Here is a 13592-nt window from a genome sequence, read left to right as displayed (position 1 = left end):
CACAAAAAGAGCAAACGCTTCGAGAAATAGAATGAGCTTTTAAATATGAATGGCATTATTAGAGTGATGTTTTATCTAAGACGATCAGATCAAATTCACACATTAACTTAAAGGTAAATATTAATAAGATAAAAGTAAATATTAAAATTAAACCTATTTACCTGCGATTTCGCGAAGACTATCAACGCAGCTAAGATATAGATAAACAACATCATGTGGTAATGAGAGAACTACAAACTTGTGATGAATGAGATCGTCCTTTTCAATTTATGTACTGTCATCTTAGATAAAAAAAAAACGTTATTACAAGCGGAAATCAGTCTAAGTGATTACTATTCTATGAATAAATGTAAATCTTCTTCAAGGACGTAACGTGTCCTGACGTACCGTATGTTTTGAGTACTTATTATCAAACATTAGTAATAATATACATATACGTGAAAAGGTTATATATAAAATACTACTAAACAGATTTGTCATAAATACATTTGCGACCATAAGATGAATGTTTCTTTTTTTTATCTTTTGCGTATTTTTGTAAAATATTTGCTTTTTTTTTTACAAAATCAATACGTTAAAGTATAATAATGCACTTATAATGCACACAGTAAATCAACTTAAAATCATCACTTATATGCACATGTTTTGTTTTCTTTATTAGTACACCAGCTGTTGCCAGTTCTAATTCCTAATCCTTCGTGTAAGGCTGGGAAGGACACACGCTAACACATTGTAATTGATCCGCTCACAAGAAGTTTTTAGTTCATTAAGTAAAACTACAATACGGATGTAAAGTAACGATATTTCGGGAATGTTATGTTACGCAGAAACTTTTAATTCAATGTACAATAACGTTTTCATTTATTCTAGCACATGTTCATAAGCAACCAATGAATTCAGTTGATCATTATTGTAAAATACGTACACGTAGTCATTGTAAAATACGTAGCAATAATGATAAAATAAACCGTTGAAATAGATATGCACTATACACTTTTAAAATCGAAAAGTCAAATACAAACTAAAGTTAGATAGAAGAAATGCGACATCAAAATAAACGAAATGACACAGAAACCGAGAGTAAAACAGTTATATATTGTTGGTCGATGCAAAGAAAACAAATTAAACTCACCAATGCTCCGAAAACTAGAATTACCACTATCGACAGAGGTGTTAAGATCATTTCCGTTTTGTGTTAAGAATGAGTGTAGCGGTTGATTAATTATTGCTTCTTTATATAGACGTATAATGCATTCACATCCGGTTGAAAATCAGTATTTATGACATTTTGTTTTGTACGTACTAACTCTAATCCTATCTAGAACACCGATACAACTATTACGGGGGATATTACCTATAAAGATACATATATATCAGGGAGTGACCTCTCACACAAGCTCATTACAAAAATTTCACGAGGTTGGCCGATAAACCACCGATAAATGCTGTACTTCATCCGATTAAATTATTAATGAATTCAAATTTACGTATTTTCCCTGTTCAAAATTGTTTTTGTGTTGTAAAAAGATATAAACAGTGCAAACCACGTCAATAAACATACACGTCAGCGTCCGCGAATCTGTTTGTCGCCATCAATGTTAAAAAGGTATAAGCAACACGATGTTAAACTCGTTACTAATACGTTACCCTGCAAACATTCTACGCCATTAAATGTATGCCATTGCTAGACTTAACTCATGTGTTTATTTTTTATGTCAGATTACAACATACAGGCCACGAATAGGTTATTTTTTTATCTTTTTAAATAAATGTCTCATTTCAATAACAACCCATGCGTTGTTTTTTTCTGTCAATGCATTATACAAGTCTAACGAATCCTAAGACATTTTTTTGGTAAAAGCAAACAATGTTACGGAGCATTTTATTTCCTGAGGCGAAATGTAATAAATGAACTGTTCGTTTTCGTGTCCAATCCAGATAATTAATTTAAAACATTTGTGTTTTCGACACGTCTTCCACTTGTTAGTTTTATATGCATGACAGAATCCACGCACAGTTGCTTGCCGCATGCAATACTTGTAATGCATTATGTATGCAAAAAAATACCATAACATATGAGTGACGAATTATTGTTTTTAAAGCTAGTACAGATTTTTTTTTATTAGTTTGTCGTCGAGGTATGACTTTTTATTGGGTTAATACATATAAATAAAACAAAAAAATCGGTCACAAAATTCAATTAATTAGGTAACAAAAAACTCATCTTTACACACACTTTATTTTAAGCGTACAAAAATGGCCTTAATAAACAAGTTTTGCAGATAAAATTAATCCCTTTTCAATTTTCATGTCATTTAATTTATTCAGCTGTGAAATTTTGAACAAGTTTACAACTAAGTTGATTTAGGTAAAATTACCACTTCAATTTTATTGCGATATATATTTTATGGTTGAAAACAAAGCCTCTGACAAATAGCCACAATTCTGCCATTTTTCGTCGCATGTAAAATTACTGCCTCAACGATCAACAATACAGGAAGGTTCTGCATCTGTCAAATTTAAGCGAAATACAAGAAGTACATACAGCGGGTTTGATTCTACAAACATTAAGAGGGTGTATATTATATAAGTTAAAAATAAATAATTAATCAAAGTACTGAAAGTACTGGTTTGTGTGTTTTTAAAATGGTGTGAATAATAGGTGGAATTAATTGAGTTAAAACAGTGTTTTCACGTTCCATTTCAAGTTTTTCAAGTTTTTGGACTAACACGTAAAAGGTTTCAAAGTGTGAGTATGTGAAAATTGCTTTAAAACCGTCTAGACAGTTAGCAGGCTGATGAGCGGTTGATGATTCAACTATTGTGTTATGTTTTTCGAACTTTTATGGACACCGCCATCTTTGGTGACATGTTCAATCAAGCCTAACCGAGTTTAGTCAATGGATTGTATTTATAAGCAAGGGTCACGTCGAGGTGTTCAATGTATACTGCCCAAATAAAAAAGTGCCCAAAATAAAAACAGTTTCTCACCAATATCCGAAATGAGTAAACCGGACAAGAAACGTAAAAAGGAAATTAATTCTACTGGGAGTGTGAGTGAGATTGATAGTGAATTGAAAGCTGACCAGCTAGACAGTAATGTTGTGCCAAAATCGTCCAAACATGAGAATCCAATTGATGATAAATTACGTTCAAACGAAATATCGGAAATTAAAAAGCAATTAAAAGACATAAATTCTAAGTTATCGAACATAGTTTCCAATGTCGATAGATCAGTAAGTAAAATGAATGAGAAAGTAAAAGACATAGTTGAGCGAGATGAAGAAAGGCTAAAAAATCTCGTCACTGAACTCTTTGAAAAAGTTAAAGAGGGCTTTCTGAAATCCCTTACAAAGCAACTAGAAGTTCTAGAATCGAGAATTTTTGATAGGGAAGTAGAAAACGATAAGTTAAAGAACGAGATCAAAACTTTGAAATCGGAAGTAAACCATCAGACAGAAGAAAATGAGAAATTAAAAAGTGAGATTGGAAACTATGATGATAATCGAAGAAAAGTAGAAAATGAATCAAACCAATACAGCAGGAGCAATAACATTATCATTAGTGGTGTCGAGCAAGTCAATATAGAAAGTGAGTCCAGCTTTGAAACGGCAGAAGAGACAACCAAAATAATAGTCGCAAAAATAAATAGCATTGCCAACGAGAATCTTACCACAGAGGACATAGATATAGCCCATAGATTAAAGAAGGGTCCAGCTGGCTAGAAGGATATTATTGCGCGTTTTAAATCGAGAATGACCAGAAACAGAATCCTGAGGCAAGGTAAAGTGCTTCGTTCTCAAAACCTTTTTGTGCGCGAAGACCTCACACCCTTAAATCTCGAGGTATTTATGAGTGTCAAGCGTAAAATGAAAGATGAGGTGAAAAGTGTGTGGTCCAGAAACGGGTACATTTCGTATAAAGACACAAGGGACGTTGTGCATCATGTTGAATGGGATGATTACCAACACTGGCTCGACTTGCCGTGGCCGAAATAGGTTCAAGCCGTCTGTATTCCTCAAACCCCCTATGTAAACGAATACCGGGGTATTACGTGCGTGCACTCATCAATAACATCAATAACAAGTGTATACTATATTAATACAACAAACATCATCAACTCATTTTTTTATTGTTAAAACCAGTTTAAAATTATTGTAACCTGATTTGTTTCGGTCTCTATACTACGATTTTTGTCTGTCCATGATATCGAACAGTTGTAGTAAGTTATAATGCACGTGCTCCTCGAGTATATCGCTTTATAGTGAACTGGAATTTATGTGTCGCTGATATTGTGTTAGAAAAACTAATGTAAAACTTGTCATTGTATGCATATCTCTTTTTGTACGCCTCGAAAGAGACTGTCTCGATAGTTTTATTTTTAACTGTTTTACTCATCTGAATCTCAACAATTTCGCAATAAAACCATATTTATATAAATAACGTATTCTTTGAGAATGTTTCGTTAAAAAATATTAAAAAATAACAGCAATAAAATGTATTCAGAACTCTACTAATCCCGATATAAAAACAACTTTTTTACCGTTATGTGCCTTGTGTCAAATTAATAGTCTGCTGTTAATAAATGATTTTGAGACACTTAAGTTTGTAATAACAATGCGCGATCTCGCAGATTTAGGTCAGTTTTAATTAAACTTCATTAGTGGTATAATAAAGATGTATCGCATGGGCTGTTACTATTGTGAATTAATTTCAATTAGTTCTCCTTGTGTGATTTATGGTTATGTATATATGCACATGTGTGTATGTTTATGCAAATCTGAATTCATATATATATATTTATATATATAGGTGTGTGGGTGTATGTATATATAGAAATATAAACGCATATGTGTAAGTGCATTTGTATGCGTGTATATATGTGTGTGAATGCTCGTATGTGTATGTATGTATGTGTGCAAAAAGGCATGCATACAGATTATAATGATATTTTAGTGTATGTAAACGAGTAAGTGTGTAAAATGAAGGTCTTGTGTCATGCTTACAGTTACGTTTGTCAAAATGCTCATTTTAAACCAAGACATCAAGAAGCCTTTCTGCTTTCGTTTTTTTTCGTTTTAAGGCTCCTTGTTGTCTTTTTTTAGTTTCTTTCCAATTCGATGAACAGTGGCCTTGGTACATCTTTAAACTAATAAAGGTGTATCGCACAGGCTGTTCTTATTGCTAATTAATTTAAATTAGTTTATTTGTGTGATTTATGGATATGTTTATATGCACATGTGTGTATGTGTATGCAAATCTGAATGCATGTATGTATATATAGCTGTGTTTGTGTATGGGTATATAGAAATATAAGAGCCTATGTGTATATAAATGCTGCAGTGCATTCAAAACAAACATATAGAGTAATATGGCACCTTTTTAATTTTTTATAATTGCAAAACATGAACTACATTGTACTTATGTTCGAGTTCTACACTTGCGTAACGAGTGTTTTAATATCACTATCAAAATGCACTAAATAATGTTTATAATTAATTGACCGTATTTCTAATAGGCAGACCCCTGTTAACTGTCTAGTCAAATATACATGTATTATTATCTCATGTTTATTTGTTCTTTTTTTTTCTTTTCAACTTATTTCTTGATGTTAAGCGGAAAATATCTTTGTTCATCTTTGTGTTCAACTTATTTTTTGGTGTATAGTAGAAAATATCTTTCATCTAGGATGTTTTTTTGCTCATTTTGTTTCTTTTCAACTTATTTCTTGGTCTATAGTAGAAAATATCTTTGTTCATTTTTGTTTTCAACTCATTTTTTGGTGTATAGTAGAAAATATCTTTCATCTAGCATGTTTACCCCAATTCGATGTCTTAGGACAGTAACCAAGTGGACAGGCGCACAAAAGATTGCAATTTACTTAACTCTCCTTTTGTATGAGTATTAATATATGTACTCTAAATGTAAAAGGGCTAAATAACAAAGACAAACGCACTAAAATTTTCAAATGGTTAGACGAAAAAAAATATTATATATGTCTTTTACAGGAAAGTCACCTAACACATACCTTAGCACAAACATTGAAAAGTGAATGGGACGGAGATATTTATCTTAGCGGACAACATACAAATAAACAAGGCATCGCTTTTCTGATCAAAAGTAATACAGGAATAACAGTGGATAACTTTAACGAAATAATAATTGGCAGGCAAGCAAGTATAGACATAACAATACACGAAACACAATTAACATTAATAAACGTTTACGGCCCAAACACAGATGAATCGAAATTTTACGAAACATTACAATCCTATATAATAAATAACCAAGACAAAAACATTATAGTCGGAGGTGATTTTAATGTTGTTCTTAACCCATTATTAGATAAAAGAAATGGAAATCTTTATACCCACTCAAACAATAGAAACATTTTAAATAACATAATTGAAAACTACAATTTAATAGACATATGGCGTACAGTTAATCCGAATGAAAGAAAATTCACCTGGCACTCAAACACAAAACCAACAATATTTTGCAGATTAGACTATTTTCTAGTATCTGAGTCACTTTGCAATATTATCGACACATGCAACATAAAACCAGGATTTATGACTGATCACTCGACAGTTGAACTTAAACTGCATGAATTACAACCTGAAAGAGGCATAGGATACTTTAAACTTAATAATAGCATATTATTAGATACACAATATCAAACACAAATAAAACAGGAAATAACCAATACTGTTCAATATAACAAAGATGCAAATCCAAACACCTTATGGGAAATAATCAAAGGAAATATACGTAACACAACAATAAGATACACGTCTTTTAAAAAAAAAGAAACACACAAACTTGAAAATGAAACCATAAAAGTCATTGAAGCACTTGAAAAACAGTTGCATGAAACAAACACAAACGATACCACCGCCATTGAAAATGAAATTGCTTCAAAAAAACAAATATTAGAAGGAATTTATCACACACACCTCAATGGCATAATACTTCGAGCACGGGCACAGCATGTTGAACACAATGAAAAAAATACAAAATACTTTGCAAATATTGAAAAACGTAGAAGCGAACAAAAAACTATACACAAACTTGTGGTCAATGGCAAAGACATAACAAATAGAAGTCAAATACTAGAAGAACAACGCCTATTTTTCGAAACGCTCTATAAACGAAATAATGTCGAAAATAACACCCTCTTTAAAAATACGCATCATGCTTTAAATGAAGAAGAAAAACAAGTATGTGACGGATTACTAACTGAATATGAATGTGGATTAGCTCTTAAAGAAATGCAAAATAACAAAAGTCCGGGATCTGATGGCATCACTACCGAGTTTTATAAAATATTTTGGAACGATATTAAAACACATTTAACTAATTCACTGAATTATTCATTCAACAACGGAGGTCTAACCATGCTTCAAAAACAAAGTATAATTTCACTCATTCCAAAACCTGGAAAAAACTTAGAATCCCTGTCAAACTGGCGCCCGATTAACTTACTGAACAATGATTATAAAATAGCAGCTAAAAGTATAGCAAACAGAATTAAAAAAATATTACCATCAATCATTTCAAGATCTCAATCCGGTTTCATAAAAGGACGTTACATTGGTGAGAACGTTCGTCTTATACAAGAATGTATTAACTATTTCAACAACTCAAATAATTCTGGTCTAATTTTTTTTGCAGACTTTGAAAAGGCATTCGATTCGCTTGATCATTCGTATATGTTCGCTTGCTTAGAAAATATGAACTTCGGTGAAAGTCTCATCAAATGGGTAAAACTGTTCTATACCGACATTAATAGTATAGTTACTAACAATGGCTTCTTCTCAAACAGCTTTAACATTGAACGAGGGGTTCGACAAGGGTGTCCACTTTCATCATCGCTATTTATTATATGTATCGAGTATCTATCACATCACATCCAATCAAAAAACAAATAAAAGGCATATCGCTAGAACCTGACGAAGAAATTAAACAGTCTCTATTCGCTGACGATGCAACTTATTTCTTAAATGACAATTATGACTCTTTCCATAACCTTATAGAGTCGCTAACCCTTTTCGGAATGACATCGGGTCTTAAACTTAACAAAAGTAAATGTACTGTGCTACGAGTAGGTAAATCAAAACAAAGTAATGTTCATCATAAAAAAGAAATGAAATTTAATTGGACATCCGATGAAGCCACTACGTTAGGAATTACATTTACAAATAATGAAAACGATACAGTTCTAAAAAACATACTGCCTAAATTACAGAATTTTAAAAATTGCTTAAAATCATGGCACCACCGTAAACTAACACTTATCGGAAAAAAACACAGTATTGAAAACATTTGCACTTCCTAAATTAATATATGTATTAACAGTTCTCCCAAATCCACCAAATGATATTATTAACGATATTAATTCAGCAATATTTAATTTCATATGGGACGATAAACCTGACAAAATTAAACGAACTCAGTTAATTCAACCCGTAGAAAATGGAGGTATCCACTTAACGAACATTGACTCATTCTTGAATGCAATCAAATGCAGCTGGGTTAAAAGATACCTAGATAGTACCAATACGAGTAAATGGAAACTATTCTACCAGAAAATTTTAAAAAAATATGGTGATTCCTTACTGTTTGAATGTAACATCAGCAATAATATCTTACATGAAATTGCCAACGAAAACATATTTCTATATAATGTTCTATCAGCATGGAGTAATGTTACTCATAACCTAGACTACCAAACCAACAGTAAAATTATTTTATGGAACAATAAAGACATAACTTCAAACAATAACACGTTTTTCTATAAACATTGGTTTGAACGAAACATTAAATATGTCGACCAATTATACGACGACAGAATTAAGGACTTCTACTCTTTTGATAATATATGTTACATATACGGAATACCTTCAAGTGATTTCCTGAAGTACTACACATTATTCAAAAACATACCCAAACATATCAAATCTAAAATCAATACAAATAACACACCATGTACTCAAACAACATTCGTAGAAAACATACTTTCAAGACAAAAGAAAACGAATAAAATATTTTACACACTACAAATAAAAAAACCTACAGAAAACTCCAAAACCCAAAATAAATGGCAGGTCCTTTTTCGAGATCAAGAACTTAATTGGAAACACATATTTATCATGCCATATAAAGCAACTATTGAGAGCACACTGAGAAATTTTCAATATAAATACGTCCATAGAATTATAGCTACAAACAAATATCTCTTCAAATGCAAATTATCTAACTCCAATTTATGTGACTTCTGCGGTGAAAACATCGAAACTATAGAACATCTATTTTGGGAGTGCAAACACATCCAGCCTATTTGGAATCAATTAGCATCCTTTCTTGAACAACAACAGCTAAACGTTAAACTATCCTTATTAAGTGTTAGTTTCGGAATTAACTCATTAAAATCAATACATGGTAATAATATTGTGAATTTTATTCTTATATTGATGAAATATTTTATCTTTCACATGAAATACAGGAAACAAATACCAAATTTTAATTGTTTTATCCATAGTCTTAAACTCAAAATCCAGATTGAGAAAGAAATAGCCCTCAGTTATGACACTTTGCAGATCTTTGAACAAAAATGGAATCGAATTAAATTCTCATAATGCTTGTCCACTTATATACTAATCACTTATATACTAATCACTCTTATGTAAGTTTTGCTTTTCCATGTATTTTTCTTTTCATTTTTTTTTTTAGTATTATTCACACCAAGATTTTTTTTTTCTAAAAACTTTATCAGGCATAGTTTATGTATACTTTGTTAAAACCATTGTTTGCAAATGAATAAAACATGTATGTATACAATATATGCTTTAAAATGAATAAAAAAAAAAAAAAAAAAGAAAGTACTGGTTTGACGATGCTTTTGAAAAGGATGGATATATAGAAGATATTTGTGGGATCCGGTGGCATATCGATTTTCCCAGAAAAAATGCGAAAAATATCGATATTTTCACTGTTATTTTTCACTGTTTAAAAAAGTGAAATACCAGTTTATTTCACTGATATTTCTGTATAAATCACCGGAAAGCATAACATAAATAAGCATCCATTTAAGTTAATCCACTGGGGGCTGACGAGGTCAAAGCGTAGTCCGTTTCGCTACGACGTCGGGTATATGTTTTACTACGAAAACATTGTGTAAATACACTACTTAATCAGGCGAGGTTTATCTTTTCTGGTGTTTATGGATTAGAAAACGGAACATCCAGTAATGGTAGGTACTTATTTTCAATAACAAATGCGCGTAGTTGCAACCTTCAGGTTTACTTTGAGCTAAAATCGAAATATTTTTATTTGAAGCAATGCATAAGGTGGTTATTCTGTTAAAATAGCTGTTAAAATAGCCAATTACGGTAACTTAAATCAAATAAAAAATAAAATAATAAATAAAACTACATTTTACGTTTATTCAGTGTACATTACACATTTTAAAGTACAATACAGGATACGAACATGTATTTTAATTATTCAAATGCTTTGTTTCGAAGGAAATTACAAGTAGCTTTATGTATAGGTTTCGCACAGAGTATGTATTGGTTGTGCAACGAAGTACAAATATAATGTATAGGTTGCTCAACGAAGTTTCTGTATCCATTTCAGGATATATCACATGCAGTTACTGCAGACTGCCATTTCCCAGTGCAAAAGATGCCTTGCTTCACTGTGCGCATGAACATCCAAACGAAAAGGTTGAACCCTGTGAAAGCCGGCAGAGCCCCGGTATACTGTCACTACGCCGGCACTCATCGGGGCTATACCGGCATCAGACCCCGGCAGAGCTGCGGCAACGCCCCGGTCTAACCGGGGCTCCACCGGGAAAGTATTCAAATGTTTAATACCTCCGGGATGAACCAGTAGGACATGCAATGACCAGCTTGGCACTGGAATGAACCGGGACTGCACCGGGAACAACCGGGACGGCACCTTCAGAGCACCGGTTTACTTATGTAACGTAGCTATAAAGGGACTCTGCCGGCTTTCACCGGGGCTCCACCTTGGCGTTGCCGTAGCACTGCCGGGGTGTGTTTGGGCCCCGGTGGAGCTAAGGTGCCGTCCCGGTACAGTCCCGGTTGTTCCCGGTGCCACGCCGGTCGTTGCCGGTCCTACCCGGTGTCTCCCGGTTCATCCTGGAGGTATTAAACATTTTAATACTTTCCTGGTGGAGCCCCGGTTGTTCCCGGTCGTCCACGGTTCATCCCGGTGGAGCACCGGTTCATCCCGGTAGGCCCCGGTTCATCCCGGTAGATGCCTGATCACGCACTGGGGCTCCGCCCACATAATAGTGAGACTGGGCCTTAACAGCATTGTAATAGAGGTAAATCTACCGGCCGTCATGTACGCAGTAAACAATAACCTGTGACAGAAACCCACTGCCACACCTTTACAACAATATATTGGTTATGCAATTGCGGATTTGTGCCAACGGCTGTTACAGGTGTGGATTTTACAGGTAAAATCATGTATACGAACATGAAATTCATCTCAAAATAAGTTGACGATAACCGATTTTCAAGAAAATCGCTTTAATATATACAATGCAAAAATCAAAGTCCGTATGAGATAAATAATGATCGAAGTTGGGACATGGGATTTACTTTGACATAAGCGGAGTTTCGAGATAAGCGAGTTGGGATAACGAGAATCGAATGTTATTTGATAAAGAGTACCGTATGCTGAAAACCTATCGTCGGTCTCTATCAAAATAAACGTATAAGGGATTGTCACGAGGTGAAGATGCGTCATTTTGATTGAGACCGACGACATTAGGTTCTTGACTCTCAACTGTCATCTTAAATTTGGATTTTCGATTTTTCCTTTGGCCTAGTCGTGAATTTAATTATATCATAATAATGTGCATTACCATGTCGACTGTGCGCTTCAGATCATGTTGTGCTGTTGTTACTACCTCTTCCTCAAAGGAAACATCCAGCCACTCCATGACTCTGTATCAAAAAAAACTTCTTTATTTTGCCTTCGAGAGATAACCAATACGTCTTCTTTGAGAAACGCATACACGCTAAAGCGTTGTCGTAGCGAGGCATATACGTATACTGTCAGAGACATGATCATGCCTAATAATAATATTTAGCCTTTATTTCTGATAACTGAGTCACCCTACACTTTTCTAAACACACCATTGGCTTAACGATACATAGATCAATATGGAAATTGTCGAATTGTGTCAATTAAACACAGGTGTAAACCTTAATTGCATTTTTTTAAAGTGAAACTTGACTTCGGCTTGATAAATCAGCGGTATATTTCATGTTTAACCGCATAAACCACACACATCGTGGATTATAATTTGATGTTACAGACCTATGAAATGTCATTATGCTTAAATTCAAAGTTTTGATATTAGAAAAGCATAATCTTACATGTTTAAAACAAAATTTTCTACTAATCCGTTCTCGATGTCAATGTATTTAAACAATGTTTTCGTAGTAAAACATATACCCGACGTCGTAGCGAAACGGACTACGCTTTGACCTCGTCAGCCCCCAGTGTAATCTACATCACCGCAATTGTGTCATTTTTATTGCTTGCCATTTATCTGCAGGCCAATAGTTAATTGTTGTGGTGAAATCGTTTTCGTTCTTGGAGACTGCATCCCTTCAATCAGTTCAATGAAATTTATTTACCTAAATATCTCATATTTGAACTTAAAATTCTTTTGGGAGAAATGGTCCAGACAACTGGATAAAACAGCAACAATATGCTAACCCATTATTTTTCGAGGAACATAATTTAGAATTCCTGTGCTAGCCCCCAATCACAGTATGTTGGGGTATAATAATAATCAAACTTTGTTTTTCTTCTCAAAAGATTGTCGTAGATTACAAATTGATGAATATATCATCCAAGACTACAAGTTTTAGAAAGCCATTTTTTTCATTTATTTTTATTGATAAACAAGGTTTTGTAACAATCTATACTATACATAGATAGCTTTAACAGCACAATGTGGCTCACCTGAAACTGATCAACTGCCATGAAGATCAGGTAAAAAATGTAAGTTTTAACATGGATTTTAATGATTTTAGTTATTGATCAACTGCTTAGAAGCACATGACCCACTTTGGAACGTGACCTGTTAATCACTGAGACTAGACCTTGTGACCTAAATGTTAAATATGCTACTTTCACGCTTGACTTTGAAATCATTTAAAATAATGTTCTAACCAATTTACAAGTGGATCAGAGAGAGAATGTGACCACTAAAGTATTAACAGACCTTTTCTTATATTTGACCTTGTTCCCTAATTTTGAATAAAATATGAAAACAAAAATGACATAGAGGTGACTAGTTTCATAAGAATCTGGCAAAGAGGTGACACCCAAATTATCTTATGTGTACACAATAAACTTTGGATAAAATACAACAAAGAGTGATAACAAAAGCTCACCTTGTCACATCATAACAAGTGAGCAAAATAACCAAAACTATGACATCATATAATTGCTAAGTTACTTCCAATGACAATAAATTGTTACTTTTGAAACAAATACAATACCTTCCCTTTCTTACTACAGGCTGTTCTAAAACAAGATAG

General features: G+C 33.3%; 1 protein-coding gene across 1 annotated transcript in view; it reads right to left on the bottom strand.

Moving 5' to 3' along the window:
- The window catches only part of LOC127868981 (uncharacterized), a 3522-nt gene extending 2300 nt beyond the window's left edge, over positions 1-1222 (bottom strand). Inside the window, exons 1-2 of the mRNA XM_052411208.1 lie at positions 1133-1222; positions 162-190 (exon numbers count right to left, since the gene is read on the bottom strand). The gene's annotated coding sequence lies outside the window, so the exon portion shown is untranslated. The remainder of the gene's footprint in view (positions 1-161; positions 191-1132) is intronic.
- Positions 1223-13592: the final 12370 nt, after the last annotated feature.

The sequence above is a fragment of the Dreissena polymorpha genome, chromosome 2 (assembly GCF_020536995.1).
Source record: "Dreissena polymorpha isolate Duluth1 chromosome 2, UMN_Dpol_1.0, whole genome shotgun sequence".
Lineage (NCBI taxonomy): Eukaryota > Metazoa > Mollusca > Bivalvia > Myida > Dreissenidae > Dreissena > Dreissena polymorpha.
Note: the sequence above shows the minus strand (reverse complement) of the source record. Positions and strands in the feature narration are given on the sequence as shown.